This window comes from Pseudochaenichthys georgianus, chromosome 11, assembly GCF_902827115.2.
Source record: "Pseudochaenichthys georgianus chromosome 11, fPseGeo1.2, whole genome shotgun sequence".
NCBI classification, from domain to species: domain Eukaryota; kingdom Metazoa; phylum Chordata; class Actinopteri; order Perciformes; family Channichthyidae; genus Pseudochaenichthys; species Pseudochaenichthys georgianus.
The window spans coordinates 4590968-4609596 of record NC_047513.1 but is presented as its reverse complement, the minus strand read 5'-3'; the positions used below and the strand labels follow the sequence as shown (position 1 = coordinate 4609596).

Genomic DNA, 18629 nt, shown 5'->3' with positions numbered 1-18629 from the left:
TGTCTAGATTGTGTGTTGCGTGATCGTTACCGTTGAATCCTTCTGCGCTTTGCCACCATTTTGAACGTTTCTTGATAGTTTTTTTTTGTTTGTTTTCATGTTGTTGTGTTCCTTATCGGTTTAAACAAAGACCCGACAGTCACTTGTTAAACGAGCATGTCCGTCGCAACAACAAGTGCAGATCGGCTTACGTTTCTTTTTTTTCCTTTCTTGTGTAGTTTCTTTTTTTTCAGCAAAAAAGGGTTCCAGACAGAGTGGCTACAATACTAATAATAATATAATAATAATATAATAATAGCACTTGACTTCACTTATGCACAGTAAAAAAAAAAGAAGAGAAAAGGTCCAAAGGTGCTTTTTTTGTGTGTTTTGTTTTATAAATCTGATTTGAAGTCCTCCTCCTCCTCCTCCTCCTCCTCCTCCTCCTCCTCCTCCTCCTCCTCCTCCTCCTCCTCCTCCTCCTCCTCCTCCTCCTCCTCCTCCTCCTCCTCCTCCTCCTCTCAGCGGGGAAGTGGCAGGCAGAAGTCCAGTGCCGGTGAGATGAAGGAGAAGTGACTGAAGTATTGCCAACTGGTCTTTTTTTCCTCTGTAGTGGTTCCACGGCGGTTCAGTACAAAAAGAGAGACGGAGAAAGAAAGAAAGAAAACGTTGCACACACATACACCACTAATGGCACCGTGTTTTCCATCAACAAATAAAAGTAGAGAATCTGAGAGAGAGGGGTTTAAAAAAGCAACAAAAAAGAGGAGGGTTTCGGGGGGACCATTTGCTCCCATTTTACAAAATGTAGCAAAATCTTCCCGCAAAACTTTACAAATCTGTAGCAATACAGGAAAAAAACGAAACAAACAAACATATATATATATATCCTATATACAAGAAGAAGAACCCTTGTTTTCAAAAGTGTAGTGAGAATGCAGCAGATCCCAGCTTTGGCACTCGGCGTTTTCGTTTGTCTGTTTTTTTAACCCGCCCCGTCTGCCGGTCGGTGTACAGACGGCTGCTGCAGGCACACATTCAGTGCTCCGGTTCACCCTCCTCCTCGCGTCTCCACGGCAACACAGGTCACATACAACATCACCTCGGCCCAAACATCTGTCCAGTCCACGAGTTTACAACCTGCTAATGCCCCCCCCACTCCTCCCTCAGAGCGACTTAAAGGAGAAGTTCTGGGTTTCTTTCAGGAACTTACATGAAAGTGCTGATCATTAAACCGGTTTCCTCTTAAAGGCAACGTTCAGAATGTTCAGAAACTCCGATCAGTGAGATGCTAATAAAGCCAAACTAGACTTTTAAAATATACATGTCTTTGAATGTTATTTAAACCCCACACTTAAAGGGAATGTTGGATTTGTAAAGGGAAGGATGGGATGTTAAGCAGACAATCTTCTTCATCAATAACTAATCTTCCTTTTTAAGGGAACGTGTTCCATTTTATTCGAACGAAGGCTTTTTTTCTAAAGAGAAGGTTTAAGAAGGTAACTGGTCCCCAGCATCACTCGGGTCAGCAAAGACTGCATTCTCTTTTTAAACCTGTCCCAAAGTGTTCAGACATGAAAGGTTCCTCTTGAAATGCTGTAATTGTACTGTTTAAGAGCAATGTGCTGATGAGGACCATGTGATAGTCCTGAGCGCTCTGCAAAGGGTTGTTTTTGTTTGAAAGTGAATGGAAACTTCTATCACCAGGCATCATTTCCTGATTGTCTTCTTTTGTCATGTTTTACAAGGATGAACATTTGGTGGAATAGAAAACAACCCACATCTCTGATTCTGTTGTAACTTGGATCTTCTTAACTTTTCATAACACGTCTGATTATGTCATGAGTGCAATGATAATTCATTGTAAGGATGAGTCAGCATTAGTACTAGTGTTGTCATGAAACTGGAAGTGGAAATATTCAGATCATAAACTCAAAGGGACAATTACAATTAAAGGGGCAGTACAAACTATTTGACTTGTTTCATTTTACCTTCGGTTTGCAGCCTTCTTCATACAGCTACTCTGATTGGCTGGTGGGACTTGTACAAATAGGTCTTATTGATTAGTAAAGACACAGATAATCCCGATCTTAAAGGGGTTTAGGGTTTGTAAAACCAAAATCCCACCTGTTGTTGGATACCAGTTATTCACATGTCAGTGGTCTTTCTGATGCGGAGTGTTGAACCTTGTTTCTGCATACACTGGAAGAAGATTACTGATATGTGATATTACTGAAACACTCCTGTGAGAAATGAATAGAAAGGAATTTGAATTTCGCAGTAGAGGTTGGCTGTTTCATTCCCTTCACAGATCGTAACCCGGAATGTCTCCTTGCACTCATATGATTTCAATTAGGGAGCATGTGTTCACCTCGCTAAGGTAAAAGGTGCCAAAGCAAAGCCCCCCGCTTTTGTAGCATCAGGTCTGTGAAGGCCGGGTAACTCTGAGGAGGATGTTGTGCGTGATCTGAGATGCGACAATCAAGAGATACACATTGTAAAAAGAAAAAGGAAAATATCTTATGATTTTAAAAAACAACTTATATTCGTTGCTTCATTTTCAGTCCAGCTCGTTTTCTTATGATTCCAGCAGCAGCGGCGGCGGCGATGGCGGCAAATCCTACTCGCACCTGAAGTGGACACAAGAAGGCAGAAGGGAGGGGGAAATGTCAGTTTAATAAAAACTCAAAAGTGAGGGGATTAAAAAGCAATTTTTTGTGCCAGGAGCCGGAGATCTGGTGGCCTGGTGCTGCTGGGAACTGGGACATGATGTGAAATAACATAATCATCGATGCTCTAATCCATGCACGAGGGGAAGTGTTTGAAAGTTGTTTTGTGTGGGAGTGATTAAACGAGGCAGTCACTGTGATCACAGACACAGGACAATGGCTGGTAACACACACACAGATGGATTCCTTTTGTTATTTCAAAAAGTGAGCCTTAGCTCCATCAACTGAAGAGAAAACCATGTTCCTAATTTCCCCTACATACACAAATAGCAGTATATTATATTTTGAAGTGTTTCTATTTAAATTGAATTGCAATTCTTCTTTAACAGTCAGGTACCTACTGGGTACTTAACGTGTCTTTAATCGCCACTTTGTTCGTGGTGTTTCACCGCCGCACGGCTGCTGCTCCCCTCGGCGCTTTAAGGGCCGTCAAAACCAACAACAATAACTATAACAATAAATATAAATATAACGATGTTAGCATACACGCAGCTGAAGAGAAACCTTCAGGGCTGAGCACACGCAGCACGCTCCAGCTGTGTCGGGGCTCCAAAATGGAGATTGATGACCTGCTACTTCTGAACTCGGCGCAGAGGAAGAAATGATGGTAAGGGTAGGAATAATAGGAAGTAGAACACTTTTGAAAGTAAGCCAGAAACTAAACATAGCACCAGGGGATGCTGCTGATTCTGAAGCTTCACTTTATCGCTGATCGGAAATGGCCTTTTACTATTTATCGACATATACACTTGGGATGCATTTTGATTGGCTGTCAATAATAATATAAATGATAATACACTTTATTTATATAGTACCTTTCACGCAAGTTGCAGCCCTAAGTGCTTTACAAACACAAGATACAAAACAAAGTGTGAGTAACATAATTAAAGTGAGGATTATAATTAAAAACGAGCTTTAAACAAACCATACAGAACACTAAAACATTAAAACATAAATAGTGACACCCCAAGTTAAAAGTCAAATAAAAAAGATAGGTATTTAATTTACTTTTAAAAACTCCAATGGAGTTTTCTATTCGGATCCCATGTAAAATACTAGGTACTTCTAAAAGAAAGACATTGGAGAATCTGAGGGTCATGAAATGAAAAGCAGTCACAGATATGTAGGGGCCAGGTAATGTAAAGCCTTGTCAATCATTTGAAGCACTTTTAAATCATTGTGTTTGTTCAAATCCTGGCTGAATTAATTGCAATTTATTTAAAATGTTTAGGGAGAGCAGTAAAAAGAATTGTAGTAGTCCAAGCGACTAGTAATACAAACATGTCAAACCATTTCAGCAGCATTTGGAGTTAAAAATGGTCCTTAAGTGGAACAACTAAATGTTGCAACCTTGTTAAAATGGCTTAAAACATTAAGATCACAGTCTAAAATTACCCCTAGATTTGTAACCTGTGTTTTGATATATTTGGACATGCTGGAAAACACAGACTCTACTCTGTCATTCTGATTAGGACCGATTGATAGAATTTCAGTTTTTTGCTAATTTCTTTAAAAAAAGTTGTCATCCATTAAATTGTTTACGTCATTCAGACAGGTAAACAGGTTTTTTGCAGAACTGGGGTTTTAAGGGGAAATGGAAATTTACAATTGTGTATCATCGGTGTAACAGTGATATTCAACATTATCATGGCTTGTCATGTTGCCCAGAGGGAGCATGTATAATGAGAAGAGAATAGGGCCCAGAATGCTTCCTTGAGGAACTCCATATTCAATATCAGAGGTTGGTGACACAAGGGTCTCCCAAACTTACACAAAGGTTTATTTCAGACAGGTAAGAGTGAGACCATCCAAGGACTGTCCCCGAGAGACCAACAGATTTTTCAAGATGTCTCATCGGTTATAATTCTTCGGTCATTCCCTACCTTTAATAAAGCTATTTCAGTACTGTGGTGTTTTCGATAGCCAGGCAGGATTTTATCTAAAATGTTATTGTTGTTAAGATGATGGAGTTGAACAGTTTTATCAAATCAGTGTGAAAAGGATTCCGACAGTGTTGCTCTCCACTTTGGTCTTCTATAGTTTAGTTGTGGATCAAGTCTCCATTCACTCATTCACATATATTCATACAGAGGCAGAGGCTGCCATGCAAGGTGCCATTGGGAAACTGACATTCACAAATCACCTGTCCTGGGCTAAATATCTTCCTCAACATGTTGACTATCTACCAGCCCACCTTTTGAACGCCGACGACAGATCACTTCTGTCTGATGGTATGGAGGGTTATTCTTCACACGCAGGCTAAGAAAGTAAGTGACAGCCAACCAGTGGCTGTAGCCTTTGGGGTGCGTTCAAGTGCAACTGTTTGGCGAAGATGCACGCAACATGGAGAGTTTTGAGGGGTGAACCCTCTAACTTTGTTGCCGCTAGTTCTTTGACGTCTGTTTGGTGTATCTGGTCTTTACCGACACATATAGTTAGTAAGTTAGTATAGTAAGTTAGAATATTTCCTCATTGACATTTAGATTTTTGTGTCTTCTACTTCACTCTCTTGATCACTTCAAATCAGCACTTTCTACCAAAAGAGGGAGACCACTTACGTAAGTTAATGTATGCAAAAATCGCCATGACTGAACGATGAACTTTAACTTAATCTGCAGTCACATTCAAAATGTAACCCGTTCTCCAGACAAGAAAGCTGTTTGTTTTTCTTTAAGCTTCCTAAAACACTTTAACTCACTGTTAATGTTTTACAACTCCACAGTGATCACTTCATCAGCTTCAGCTGAAAGAGAAACAACGTTTCTGTTCAGCAGAGTGAGCTGTTAACAGCTGTTCCTTCACTATTACACAGCAGCTGATGGTGCAATATGGCCGCCAGAAGGTGCGTTTCATTACCTTCACATACTGTACACAGAGAGCAGATTGTACAGGAAGATGGACGATTTCAACTACTAAATGAAATAATGTGTTTGAAGAAAAGATCTAAACTTTTCAAAATTCTTTAGGGAAGTTCAATTGACCAAACCTAAAGTATAGGACAACAAAACCACATGTGTAAGATGAGTTTTGTAAGGACAGGTCTAAGAACTGCAGACGCACCAATCTATGGCATGTGACCAGATTTGGAAGATTTTCAACGAACACGATGCTGTGGCAGCCACATTTGGTTCATGACACACACTCGTTGGTGAAGACAGTAACTGTCACAGCCACACACACACAACAACTCTAAAAAACCACTAGCAACTCATTCTGCAACTTAGTTATACCGTCAAGGTAAGACAAAAAAGATATATACTTAAATACAGTAGACATGCCTACGGGAGCGATGCATACTATAATTTATAGCCGATTCGGCTCAGAGTGATGGCAGTGAGCACTCTCTGTCAGGAGGTGAAGGGCAGGCAGGAGGACGCTGGGAGATAATATAATATAATACACACATTGACATTCTTGTAAATGGGTACTGAAAAATAAATAGATTTTTCTTGATATTTAAATGCATATAGTTTAAAAATGAAGTATGACTCTCTGTAATAGACCTACATACACAGAGAGGATTGCTATTATTTTCTCATCATGGTAATATTGTTAAACTCAGTGACCAGGAAGTGGACTTATGGATAATGGAAAGGTGTCCTGAACAGTCATTTCGGGGTTAGGTGTTTAGGGTCAGCCAATAACAAAAGGTCACGTTACCAGAAAAAATACAATCAACTATTTGGGAACAATTTTCACAGACTTTCTGGAAAGGTTCTGTTATTGAACATTCAAGGTTACAAAAGACCGTTTTTTCTCCTGGGGATGTTTTTCATTTTAGATTTACAAGTTCCAATGACATGAAGACTGAAGTGTGTCCATTGGTCAATAGTAGAAGTGTTGGGTTTTGTTGCAGTTCCATATTTGTACGTGTTTGCATGCCTTATGCAGTACCTTCAATATGTACTGCAGTGTTAAACAATTTAAACACATTTTTTTACCGATGCAAAGACGCTGCAATCGATGCATCGCGAGTTCAACCCAAACTGTAGCCGATGTGCACTCTTTCAACCGGTGCACTCGCATCTTGAACGTTTATGCCGGTGCACCGATGCCAATCGGTGAATCTTAACATTGCTATTTGATATACATCTTTCTACCATTTGAACATCGATTATTTCTATTTTATGATCTTTGTATTGGCACACAGGCAACTTAATGTCTGCTGCCACTGTGCTTTACACTATAATGATGATGATGGGTGGCTTGGGGGCGCACTGCAGCATTTCGGCAATTAAGCTCTCGTCTATAAGCTACAACTGTTGATCGCTTAATACGGGACGCTGCGGCGCGCTCTGCTGATTAAATGGAGCCCCGAGCTGCCGTGATTAGTGAGACAGGACAATGGATAGCGCGCACACACGCGCACACACACACGCGCACACGCGCACACACCCCCCCCCACACACACACACACACACACACGCGCGCGCACACACACACACACACACACACACACACACACACACACACACACACACACACACACACACACACACACACACACACACACACACACACACACACACACACACACACACACACACACACACACACACACACACACACACACACACACACACAATGCATCACTTTGCGCAGCAGGAATGTGTTCTGGCTCTATCAATCGTTGCAGCTCCTTAATGTAATCTGGGAGATGCCTCCACTCTTTATTAGCCTCATCTTGCTGCCGTGACCTCTGACCCCACATAATGTGTAGACCTAGAAACAAACAATGCCTAAAGCTGGGCAGACTACATTTACATGGACAAATTATTCAGTTTTCTATTGTTGTTCCGCAAAAGACTATTTCTAGTAAGCTGTTTACATGGCTAATACAAATATATTCCACTCTTATTCGCTCTTACATGGACTTGTTCATATTCCACATGTTGCTGACAACCTACTGTCCTTTCTGATATTGGCACATAACTAAAAACCTTTTTTTATGATAAAATAAATAAGATTCTTTCTCCTTCTGACCCAACATGTAAGCTTTCACAATCCATCTCTACCCCAGCCGTAAAACATTTTTAGCTAGTTGGTAAAAACAAACCACCAAAAACAGCTCTTAGCCAAACCATAGTAGATAACTTCCAGGTGGATCACGTGGAGCAATGGGGCCTAAAAAGGTTTTTCCATAGACTTACATTGTTCATTTTTATAAATCAGCATATCATTTCATTAAGGGTAAATCAACTTGTAAGCATGATCTTCCCTATAAATAATAAAGAGGCCCTATTCTGCTTTTTGGGGGTTTTCCCTTTCCTGTAGTATGCTATAGAGGTTTGGGTGCATGTAAATGGTCTACAAAGGCTACAATCCCTGTGTTCCCTCCCCTTACGCAATGCTGCGGCTCGTGTGCTAACCAGAGTTAGGAGAAGGGACCACATTACTCCTGTTCTGGCTGCCTTACACTGGCTCCCTTTAGAACACAAGATATAATTTAAAATTCTTCTTCTCGCCTACAAAGCCCTTAATGGGATGGCAGGCGCCATCTTACCTTAACATGGACCTACATGTATCATGCTATATTTGACACATGCATTTCCAAACATCTGGACTACCTATGTTGCAAATGTATTATCTTTTCAATTTACACACGGCATCTATTGCACGTCTGTCCGTCCTGGGAGAGGGATCCCTCCTCTGTCGCTCTCCCTGAGGTTTCTCCCATTTCCCCTTAAACTGTGGGTTTTCTCCGGAGGTGTTTCCTTGTACGATGTGAGGGTCTAAGGACAGAGGGTCTAAGGACAGAGGGTCTGAGGACAGAGGATCTAAGGACAGAGGGTGTCGTATTGTCATACTGATATTCTGTACACACTGTGAAGACCACTGAGACTAATGTAACATTTGTGATATTAGGCTATATAAATAAACATTGATTGATTGATTGACTTAACATACACATCACTATGTAACACTTAGCTTCCATAGGCTAGCGCTCCAATACGTTATATGTGATTAGCTAAGGGGCTACGGGGTTGACCAATCACAACAGAGCCGGCCTGCTAACCAATCAGAGCAGACTGGGCTCTGGTTTCAGACAGAGGGTGAAAAGAGGTGCTGCAGCTCAGGCAGTGTGAGACAAATAAAGAGCTTTTTGAACATTAAAGCACGGAGACATGTCCCAGTAGAGGGACAACATAACGTAAAGCAACTTCCCGGTATTAACAGTTGAACAGCTCTTTTTTAAATTATAAGACCGGCATGTATCATGACATGATGGATCAAATTCTAAATATTAATATTTTAACATTTGCTGCTCACATCCTGTAGATTAACTGATCAACATTGGGAGGTTTATTCAGCGACCGTATTCAGTGTTAACAATAACAGAAAAAGACAGCATTAATTATGTGAAATTCTATAATGAACAGAAAGTAATAAGAGAAAAAGAAAATTGCATGACTTGGCAGATAATCGGCCCAGAATCATCGGGAAGAAGAAAGACAAAAACTATGAATAGTAAGTAAGGAACACAAGCTTCATTTTGAAACCCAGATGCTTACATTCTCAATAGTTCATCCATATTTCTTTTCACACTTGTTCTTTGATGATATATCTGCTCTGCATATGCTCTCTCATCTCTCACTAGTTTGTCATTCAGAATTTTTTTCTGAGGAGTTTTTCTGATTTAAATTCCCAATATTCTCAAAAGATCGGTTTGTCTCTTTTATCTCAAATTAACCTTGGTCTTCTGCCAAAGGATCAGTGTATGATTAATGCAAAAATGATATGAGGGTGGTGTACATTTTATTATTTGTTTGTTATGTTTTTCTTAATGTTTGAATATCTTTTTTTCACAAGGACGTTTGTCTTTACTCCCAGTTATGAGAGCAGAATATGACCTGATAATATATTTCTGATTGGAGACGCAGATCTTGTTTATACATGTAGCAGTAGCTCAGTCTGGAGGACTTGTTTGGGAACCAAAGGGTCGGTGGTTCAAGTCCCGATCGGAACAAAAAGAATGGAGTGTGTTCTGGTAGCTGGAGAGCTGCCAGTTCACCTCCTGGACTCTGCCATTGAATTCTTGAGCAAGACACTGAAGCCTTAACTAGTCCCTGGTATCTCTCCATAAGAAGACCTGTGTCTCTTGGCTTCTTCAGAATCAGAATCAGAAACAGGTTTATTGCCAAGTAGGTTTGCATAAATGAGGAATTTGTCTTGGTGGACATGGTGCATACATAAATACAGTTAAAGAGCAGGTTAGAGCCCCCAGTGAATAAATGTGTAGGAAAATGATGTATACACTAGATTTAACAAAAATAAATATATACACTATACACTTTTTGTAAGACATTTTTACTTAAAATATGATTTAATGTTCGTTGTTTAGAGTTATTCTAAGGCTTTACTCATTGGGAACTCGGTATGAGATAGAGCACACTGTTGAGATGTCCAATCTGCCTGTTTTACACACTTTGACCAGCAGGGGGTTTGTGTTCAGATGAAGCCCATGATGAAGCCTCATGAGATGAACCCTTTTGCGAACCAATTGGCTGGAAAGCTTCAAAGCTTCAAAGCTTCATAAGGCTTCATCTCGCCATCACTACTAAGTGGTCTGACGTCGGCCTGTCAAACTTTGGCTACGGTTACATAAATTAACTGACAAAATTGTTTGTATTAATTACTTTCTTTGTCTCTTGAGTTACCATGTCCATTGGGGGAGGTTACTTCCTGGTTCAGCAAAGGGCGTGGCCGAGCGCTGACATTGCACGTTTTTAAGGTGCAATGCCAAGACACATTCTTTGTATAAATCAGCATCACATTTGTAGTTCTTCCGGTTTGCATTGATGGTTACTGTGATGTTCTACAGTACATTGATGGTTACTGTGGTGTTCTACAGTACATTGATGGTTACTGTGGTGTTCTACAGTACATTGATGGTTACTGTGGTGTTCTACAGTACATTGATGGTTACTGTGGTGTTCTACAGTACATTGATGGTTACTGTGATGTTCTACAGTACATTGATGGTTACTGTGGTGTTCTACAGTACATTGATGGTTACTGTGGTGTTCTACAGTACATTGATGGTTACTGTGGTGTTCTACAGTACATTGATGGTTACTGTGGTGTTCTACAGTACATTGATGGTTACTGTGGTGTTCTACAGTACATTGATGGTTACTGTGGTGTTCTACAGTACATTGATGGTTACTGTGGTGTTCTACAGTACATTGATGGTTACTGTGATGTTCTACAGTACATTGATGGTTACTGTGATCTGCTACAGTACATTGATGGTTGCTGTGATGTTCTACAGTACATTGATGGTTACTGTGATCTGCTACAGTACATTGATGGTTGCTGTGATCTGCTACAGTACATTGATGGTTCCTGTGATGTTCTACAGTACATTGATGGTTACTGTGATCTGCTACAGTACATTGATGGTTACTGTGGTGTTCTATAGTACATTGATGGTTACTGTGATCTGCTACAGTACATTGATGGTTACTGTGGTGTTCTATAGTACATTGATGGTTACTGTGATCTGCTACAGTTGGGACAATACTACTGCTATTTCTACAGTAACTCCAGAGTTGCTGTAATCTTTGGTTGGAAACACGGTATTATACTCTAAAATAGTATACAGTAATTTACTGTGCACAAACACTGTAAATAACTGTGGATTTCACAGCCATTTTTTACAGTGCATATATCAGGCTATAACTAAAGTAGTATTGATAATATAGTAACATTACTGGCAGGACTGTTAATACTGATCCATTACAGAAACGCAAGTGCGCAAGTATCAGCCGTATCTCCAGTTACCTAATGCAACTCCACACTACATCTTACAGTGCCGTGTACCGGAGGGGAGAGAGGAGCGAAGGGGGAGAGAGAGAGAGGAATGAAGGGGGGAGAGAGAGAGCAGCAAAGGGGGGGGGGGGGGGAGATGTAATACGATTTCCTGATAAACGTTTTGTTTGATAGGCTTCAGCTGTGGAGAGTAGGACTGTATGTGCTGCAGGAAGGTGGGTGCACAACGCACCCAGGAACGAAAGCTAGCTCCGGTCCTTTTCCTGTTAGGGAAACTGTGGACTCGATGTCCTGACAGGCTGGAGTTTGTGCAACCTGCACAAACACAAGCTCACCATGATTACAAATAGTGAAATGCAATGTACAGAGAAAATACCAGCTCACTAAATCACAACCGCTCAAACCAACTACAAACTACTACCGCGGATTGGGCAGAGAAGGAGTCCGAGAAAGTTGCTCCCCCATGTGACGTAATATGACGCGTTTGACGTAAAAAAACCAGGAGCAAAACGGCTCCTTTCCCTCTGAATTCCTGCCCTTATGTCTCGTAAAACATATCAAATCCTGCATTAACTTTTTTAATTGTAATTTTCAGGCAAGGTTAAGCATAAATGTAGTAAAAAAAACAACCTGCAAGTTGCTCTGAAGATAAAAAGTAAGAAAAAAACAAACCAACAATAAAATTAAAACAATTGAACATATATAGAAAATGATTTACATGCAATCTGGATATACCAAAACACTAGGTGCATTATACTATTGCAAAGTATTTGGAATAATAAAATAAAATATGTGTTATTATGGAAGTGGATGTGAGGTAGCTTGTATACAAATGTGCAACACATTTGGAGGGTTGTGAGGAACAGGCAATACATAAATGAAATAAATAAAAAAAGATATTGTTTGCCGAGTTTGGATTATTTCTTCTCGATCGTTATTCTGTGTTGAACTTCTCCTTTTCCTCACTCTCCCACTAGATGTTAAATGTCATACATTGCTGGCACGTGTGTGTAAAATAAATGCACTATTTAGCGATAATACATTTTTTAATTGGATAACATTTCTCAGTTAGCCTTCCAGAAACACCTTTAGCCCCTAAAAGTAGCCAGATTTACTCCACATGTGTTGTATTTAATCTGTAATGTGACCTTTGATACTGATGATGTAGGACTTTCTTGTTCTTTGCAGTACTACTGTGCGTGTGTGTGTGTGTGTGTGTGTGTGTGTGTGTGTGTGTGTGTGTGTGTGTGTGTGTGTGTGTGTGTGTGTGTGTGTGTGTGTGTGTGTGTGTAAGCAGGCGAGTGGAGAGGGCAGATGTGTTGGCCAGTTCAAAATAATAAAGAATGTAATAAACACATGTTTTATTTTTTGTGTTGCAGAGATGTGCGCCTCAAACATCCAAAAGAAAAAAAAGGATTTTGAATACTGAACTGAAATGCGGAGCTGAATGGAGTTTTGTGAAAAGAGTCGTTATCTGAGGTTGAGGCGAGGTTACCGTGGTGATCAGGACCGTCCAGCGCATGCATACAGACGCAACCATACATATGAAAAATTGCCTTTCATTTAATCATATCTACAAAACCAAGTCCTATTCTCACATTTCCTCTCACCTCTGAAGCAGAGCTGAAATCAGACGAATAAGAGATGTTTGATTTATTCTCCCTGCGGTACCAGAGGGGAGGGGCTTCACAACATCAGAGCAGCAGCACCAAAATCAAGTGAGGCTGATTGTCACTTCAGTGACTTCAGATACCGGCATCCAGTGTGACAAACCCCTCCCGTCTGGCACCGGAGGGGCTGAAAACAAACACATCTCCAGTGTGTGGACCAGGAGCTCGAGCACACTGAGGCATCACACAGAAAGGAATGAGTATTTGAATTAAGATCTAAAAAGAAAGGTTACTGGAAACCATTTTCACGGGTTCCCAGGTGACAAATATTGAAATTGTACTCAGATAAGCACGTATGAATACATTCAAAACGAAGGCAGGCTACCGAAGATGAGAAGTATATATAAATATGTATTTTTTCTTTCTACGGCTTACTATTGATACAGTTAAAGACATAATATATTAAATATGCAATTTGACCGGCCAAAATATAATACATATGTTGAGCATGTGAATATAAGCCACCATGACTGAATAATGAAGAGAATTTCCATCCATTTAATGAATATGCTCTCCCCTTTTTTTATTTTCTAATTCATAGACATTTTTTTTTGCAGCTTATAACCATTGGTCATTATTTTTAATTTGTTTGTCTCTTTTTTCCCTGTCATATTTGTTCTTATGCTGAGTGCATCGCATTATGATTAATGCAAAATTACATCAGGTTAAAGGTGGGGTAGGTCATTCTGGAGAAACCAGCTCGAGTGCGCTACAATTTGAAAATACACAGCCGGAAAAAATCTGCCGGGCCGGCTCAGATGATTGGTCGTGCTTTTTACAGTCCTACGGCTTCTACAGAGGACATTTTTTTATGGATTTTTTGTCAAAGCACTTCAGATATTCATTGCTATCGGGATGTTAAGAGCATTCCATGGAATATAACAAAAAGTGTATCTCGAGCCGGTTTCTCAAACTTACCTACCCCACCTTTAAATAACTTATTTTCAGTTTTTACAGTGTTAACTTCCAGGTATTTGAGCAACATATAAGATAATAATATTTATATAATAGGGAGACGCAGACGGATTCATAAACTATACTGCTTTTACCTTCTATATTTATTAATATTAATACCAATTGTTTAATTTCAGCAAAACGGCAGTTTGGTCTTGGAGAAAGGCAATAAATAAGACTTTAAAATATGGAAACAATTATAATTTAAATATAGAAGAAAAAGATGGAATTTGTTTGAAGAAATGTGAATCTATGTATAAAAAGAATCCGTTGCACCATGATACTTATTTAACACAAGTATGTTTGTTAAAAGCCTTATTATGGTTAGAGAAACAGTATAACCATTTTCAGTTTTTGCCACATACTGATATTTCAGAGCGCTCAGTGTGGCTGGAGGAGCGTTTCCTCCCTCAGCAGCTCGGTGGATTCCAGCCTTCACCTGCCACGCTCAGTCTCTGTGAGCCAAACTGAGTTGGAGAGCAGAGCTCAGCCGCCGCCGATAACTGGCATCTGAACTGCGCGTCTGGCAGAGAGGACGAGTGTGTGGCCTCAGTCACAAACTGCCAGAGTTTAGATGGTTGTTCATGTTCATTTATCATCCAGCACAAACTCAGGCAGATCCACAAAACCACTCACGCTCTCTCTGCTGAATGCACTGTATGAAGCCTCGTCCTCATGCTAATGTCGCTAACAGGCTACAGGTGACAGTTTGATTCAGGTTTTAACATTAAAAAGTCTAATGTTTTCTCTCTTATTCTGTGAAGATGCGTGTACAGAAGAGTGACCTTGTGTTTTCAGTCTGATGTGTGGGTGGAGCAGAGAGGTGGAGGAGTTTATGAGAGCAGCTGCAGTAGACTGAGGAGAACCTTCAACACCATCAGATAAACACTGATTTCAACTGATCTTTTGTTGTATGTATTTTATTAAATTGTATTATGAAGTCTCAAAGTAAGTGGTGAGTGGGTCCACACTGGTTGGGTTAAGTACATTTTTCACAAGACGTTTTTATGCAGAAAGACACATGCATTCACCAGGGATCTATAAAGAGAACTGGATACAGCGCTGGAGGTGAGACCCCGGTCATTCCTATGAACGCTGCTCAGTAGTGGATGACGCCAAAATGGCCTGACTCTAAAGTACAAACATACTTGTGGGATCCGAGCCCATAAAGCATGCGCACATGTGTTTTCCTCAAGCCTTGCTAGATTCAGCTTTCAGAGCATTTGACAACGTTTACACACACACGATGTGACGCATGTGTCTGGTGTCATGCATGATGAATAAACAACACAACATAGAGTCTTCTCGTCTTTTAGATGAATCTAATATTGCAATTCTCCATATTATCATTCATATCTAATCTAAATCATTCATGAATGGTAACTGGACCATTGCTTCCAGGTATGATAATATAACTTCACAATAGTACAGAGTATAACATCAATCACTACACTAATGATTTCATGATATTAGATGCTGCTGATAAGCTATGGACTTTTAAAGGTAGTGAGTGTGTAGGAGAGAAGCTCCCTCTGGAGGGAACTTTGGGATTTTAGCCTTTGCAGACCACTTACATGCACAAAAACCGTTACCACTTTAAGATAAGACTACCCTTATAAAGGGTTTACGAATAGTTTGTAATTAATTTATTAATTAGGTTGTGAACCCTTTATAAATCATTACTAAGCTTTTATAAGACATGAGATAAACAGGGCAACTGTGACCGGTTGCTTGCCAAATAGTGAGCCCACATTTATCTGTACTGCTAAGCCTTATATTGGCTACCTAGCTTATTTCGTCTTCTTCATCAGCCAGCATCCTTGGTATCTGTTGTTCACTGAGTTGATTCTCCCCCCATCCATCTTGATGTTTCTTGGCATATCTTATGAACATCTATTGATGAGTTACTACCATTTATAATTGGTAAAAGGGAGCCTTATTGTAAAGTGTGAAACACATCACCATCTATTGATGAGTCACTAACATGTATAACTACTGAAAGGGTGCGTTGTTTTTAAGTGTAATACACATGTCCATTAATGAACATTCACGCTTACCTAATACACATTTTTCACATGAAATGCAAAGTAAGATGCAAAAGAGCCAAGCAAAACATTTTATTCACACATGAAGAAAATTAGGACTCAAAGTAATGACTATTTAGAATGACTGATACACATATTTAAACATACAAGCTTTTCTCAGACATAAATGAAAGACTTGGTAAGACATAATGGTATTCAGACTGGAAAGAGGACCATTCAAGAACCTTGAGGTGTTCCTCCAACAAACTCTCTGTACGGTTTCCTCTCAGTCTACGGACATGTCCTTTGACGGTCGACCTAGCTTTCATTATGTTGGGTATGACTGCCGTCTGGGGTTTCACAAACCACCTGCTGTGCTTTAGGGTGTAGTGGTTGCACCCCATGCATGTTTATGGTGTAGTGGTTGCACCCCATGTTACTCAGCACTCTCCTGTATGCCCTCCACTCATCACTAATAATGCTACTTCCTGACTTTACATGCCGTCTAATCAGAGGGACAAGGTGGCATCTTCTCCACTAGTTTCAACACTAGTCTCCGCCTATTGTCTTTAACTCCCATCATTCCGAAGATCCATTTCTTCCTTCTCCAGGTATGTCCAAAGCGTCCACGTGCATACTAACAACAAATACATCATAACATCATCTTAGTTAACAACAAAATGCACACAAATTACAGTAAAAGTGTTGCACATCATGTTTCAAAATGCCATACTTGTTTATCAGGTGCATTGTATAACATCATTTAACCCGTTAAGCCCCCAAGCTGTTTTTCAGGTCTCATGCTGCGTTCACACCGGACGCGATGCGAATATTCGCTTCGCTCTAATCGCTCCTATCGCATCGCTCTAAACGCTCGAGTTTCACCGCGGCTGCCAGCTGTGTTTACTCGCATCATTCAAACAAGACGCGCTGGCTCGGGAGCTACAACTACAACAAAATGAACATATTTGACCGTGATTAAATTGTAATACATATTTCTAAATGATGCCGACGTAACAACATACTGATACCGTTTAGTAAAAACCATGAATTGAATGCTTGACAAGTCTGCAGACAGACGGCAGGCGAAACACCTTTTAAAATGCGTGTTTTCTGAATGAAGATCGGGTCGACCAGGCTAAGCTAACGTTGTATATGCTCACTCCACACTCATAACAACGGCCTACAGACATAAATAAACCAGTGACTGTATTCGCCAATGACACAGACAGTCTGTGGTTTGTACTTGTTTAACTTTTGTCCAGTTTCTGAAACAGATATGAGGAGCTGTGATCTCTGTGTGCTAACTGCTAACAGCTAACGGCTGATGTTTTTCTGTTGACCGTCAGTAACGGCAGGCTGAGATCCTCACCGCTGATTGGCTTCGCGTCATGTGAATTTGACGCTCGAGTTTAACGCTCGAGTTTAACGCTCGAGTTTAATGCGGCACCGTTCAATCGCCTCAATCGCGTGATTTGCGCCGCGTCCACCGTTTCATGCTTGCCGTCGGAGCGAATTCGCGTCTGTCCGCGTCTCTGCATTGACTTTACATGTAATCGCACCGCCCCCAAACATCGCATCGCGTCTGGTGTGAACGCAGCATCAGCCTTGAAAATGACATTCCCAGAACAAATGACTACATCTTCACTTCCCAAAGGGGTAAATTAATAATCTTGGTTACACTTCATATTAAGGTACACAAATTAACCATCAACTAGTTGTTAATTAAGATGTATATTAGCAGTATATTGGCTCTTTATTAGTCATTATAAAACACTTATTAATGCCTTATTCTACATGACCATATTCTACAAGTAATAAGCCATTAGTTGAGAGTTTTTCCTCAATAACCCTCTAATTAGGGCTTATTTATTGCAAGTAAGGAAGTTGTTGTACATGAGTTTTGGTCTTAATATGCTCTGCTCAATATGGGCCTAATAAGGCAGTAGTACCACAAGAATAGTAATTCTCCCATAATAACACTTAACAAATATGATCTATTCTTATGTAATTGAGTGGCCCATGGTGGTGGTGGGGTTATGGTATGGGCAGGCGTATGTTATGGACGACGAACACAGGCCACTCGATTCACAACATTACCCTAACCCTAATCCTACCCCTCACACCAGATACTGACTGGTTTTCGGACCCCCCCCAGACCCCCCCCAATAAAGCAAAAATGCACGTTTCAGAGTGGCCTTTTATTGTGGCCAGCCTAAGGCATACCTGTGCAATAATCATGCTGTCTAATCAGCATCTTGATATGCCACACCTGTGAGGTGGGATGGATTATCTCGGCAAAGGAGAAGTGCTCACTATCACAGATTTTTTTCAGATTTGTGAACAGTATTTGAGAGAAATGGTTATTTCATGTATATAAAAATGTTTTTCTATCTTTGAGTTCATCTCATGAAAAATGGGAGCAAAAACAAAGTGTTGCGTTTATATTTTTGTTGAGTGTAATTATTTGATACAAATTTGGTAATACAATTAATACAATA

The 18629-nt window shown here is 40.2% G+C and overlaps 1 protein-coding gene across 2 annotated transcripts in view; it reads right to left on the bottom strand.

The window, feature by feature from the left end:
- Positions 1-491: 491 nt before the first annotated feature.
- Positions 492-18629, bottom strand: part of LOC117455072 (zinc fingers and homeoboxes protein 2-like) — a 233266-nt gene continuing 215128 nt past the window's right edge. For both annotated transcript variants that reach the window (XM_034094426.2, XM_034094427.2), the window contains one exon: positions 492-2609. The gene's annotated coding sequence lies outside the window, so the exon portion shown is untranslated. The remainder of the gene's footprint in view (positions 2610-18629) is intronic.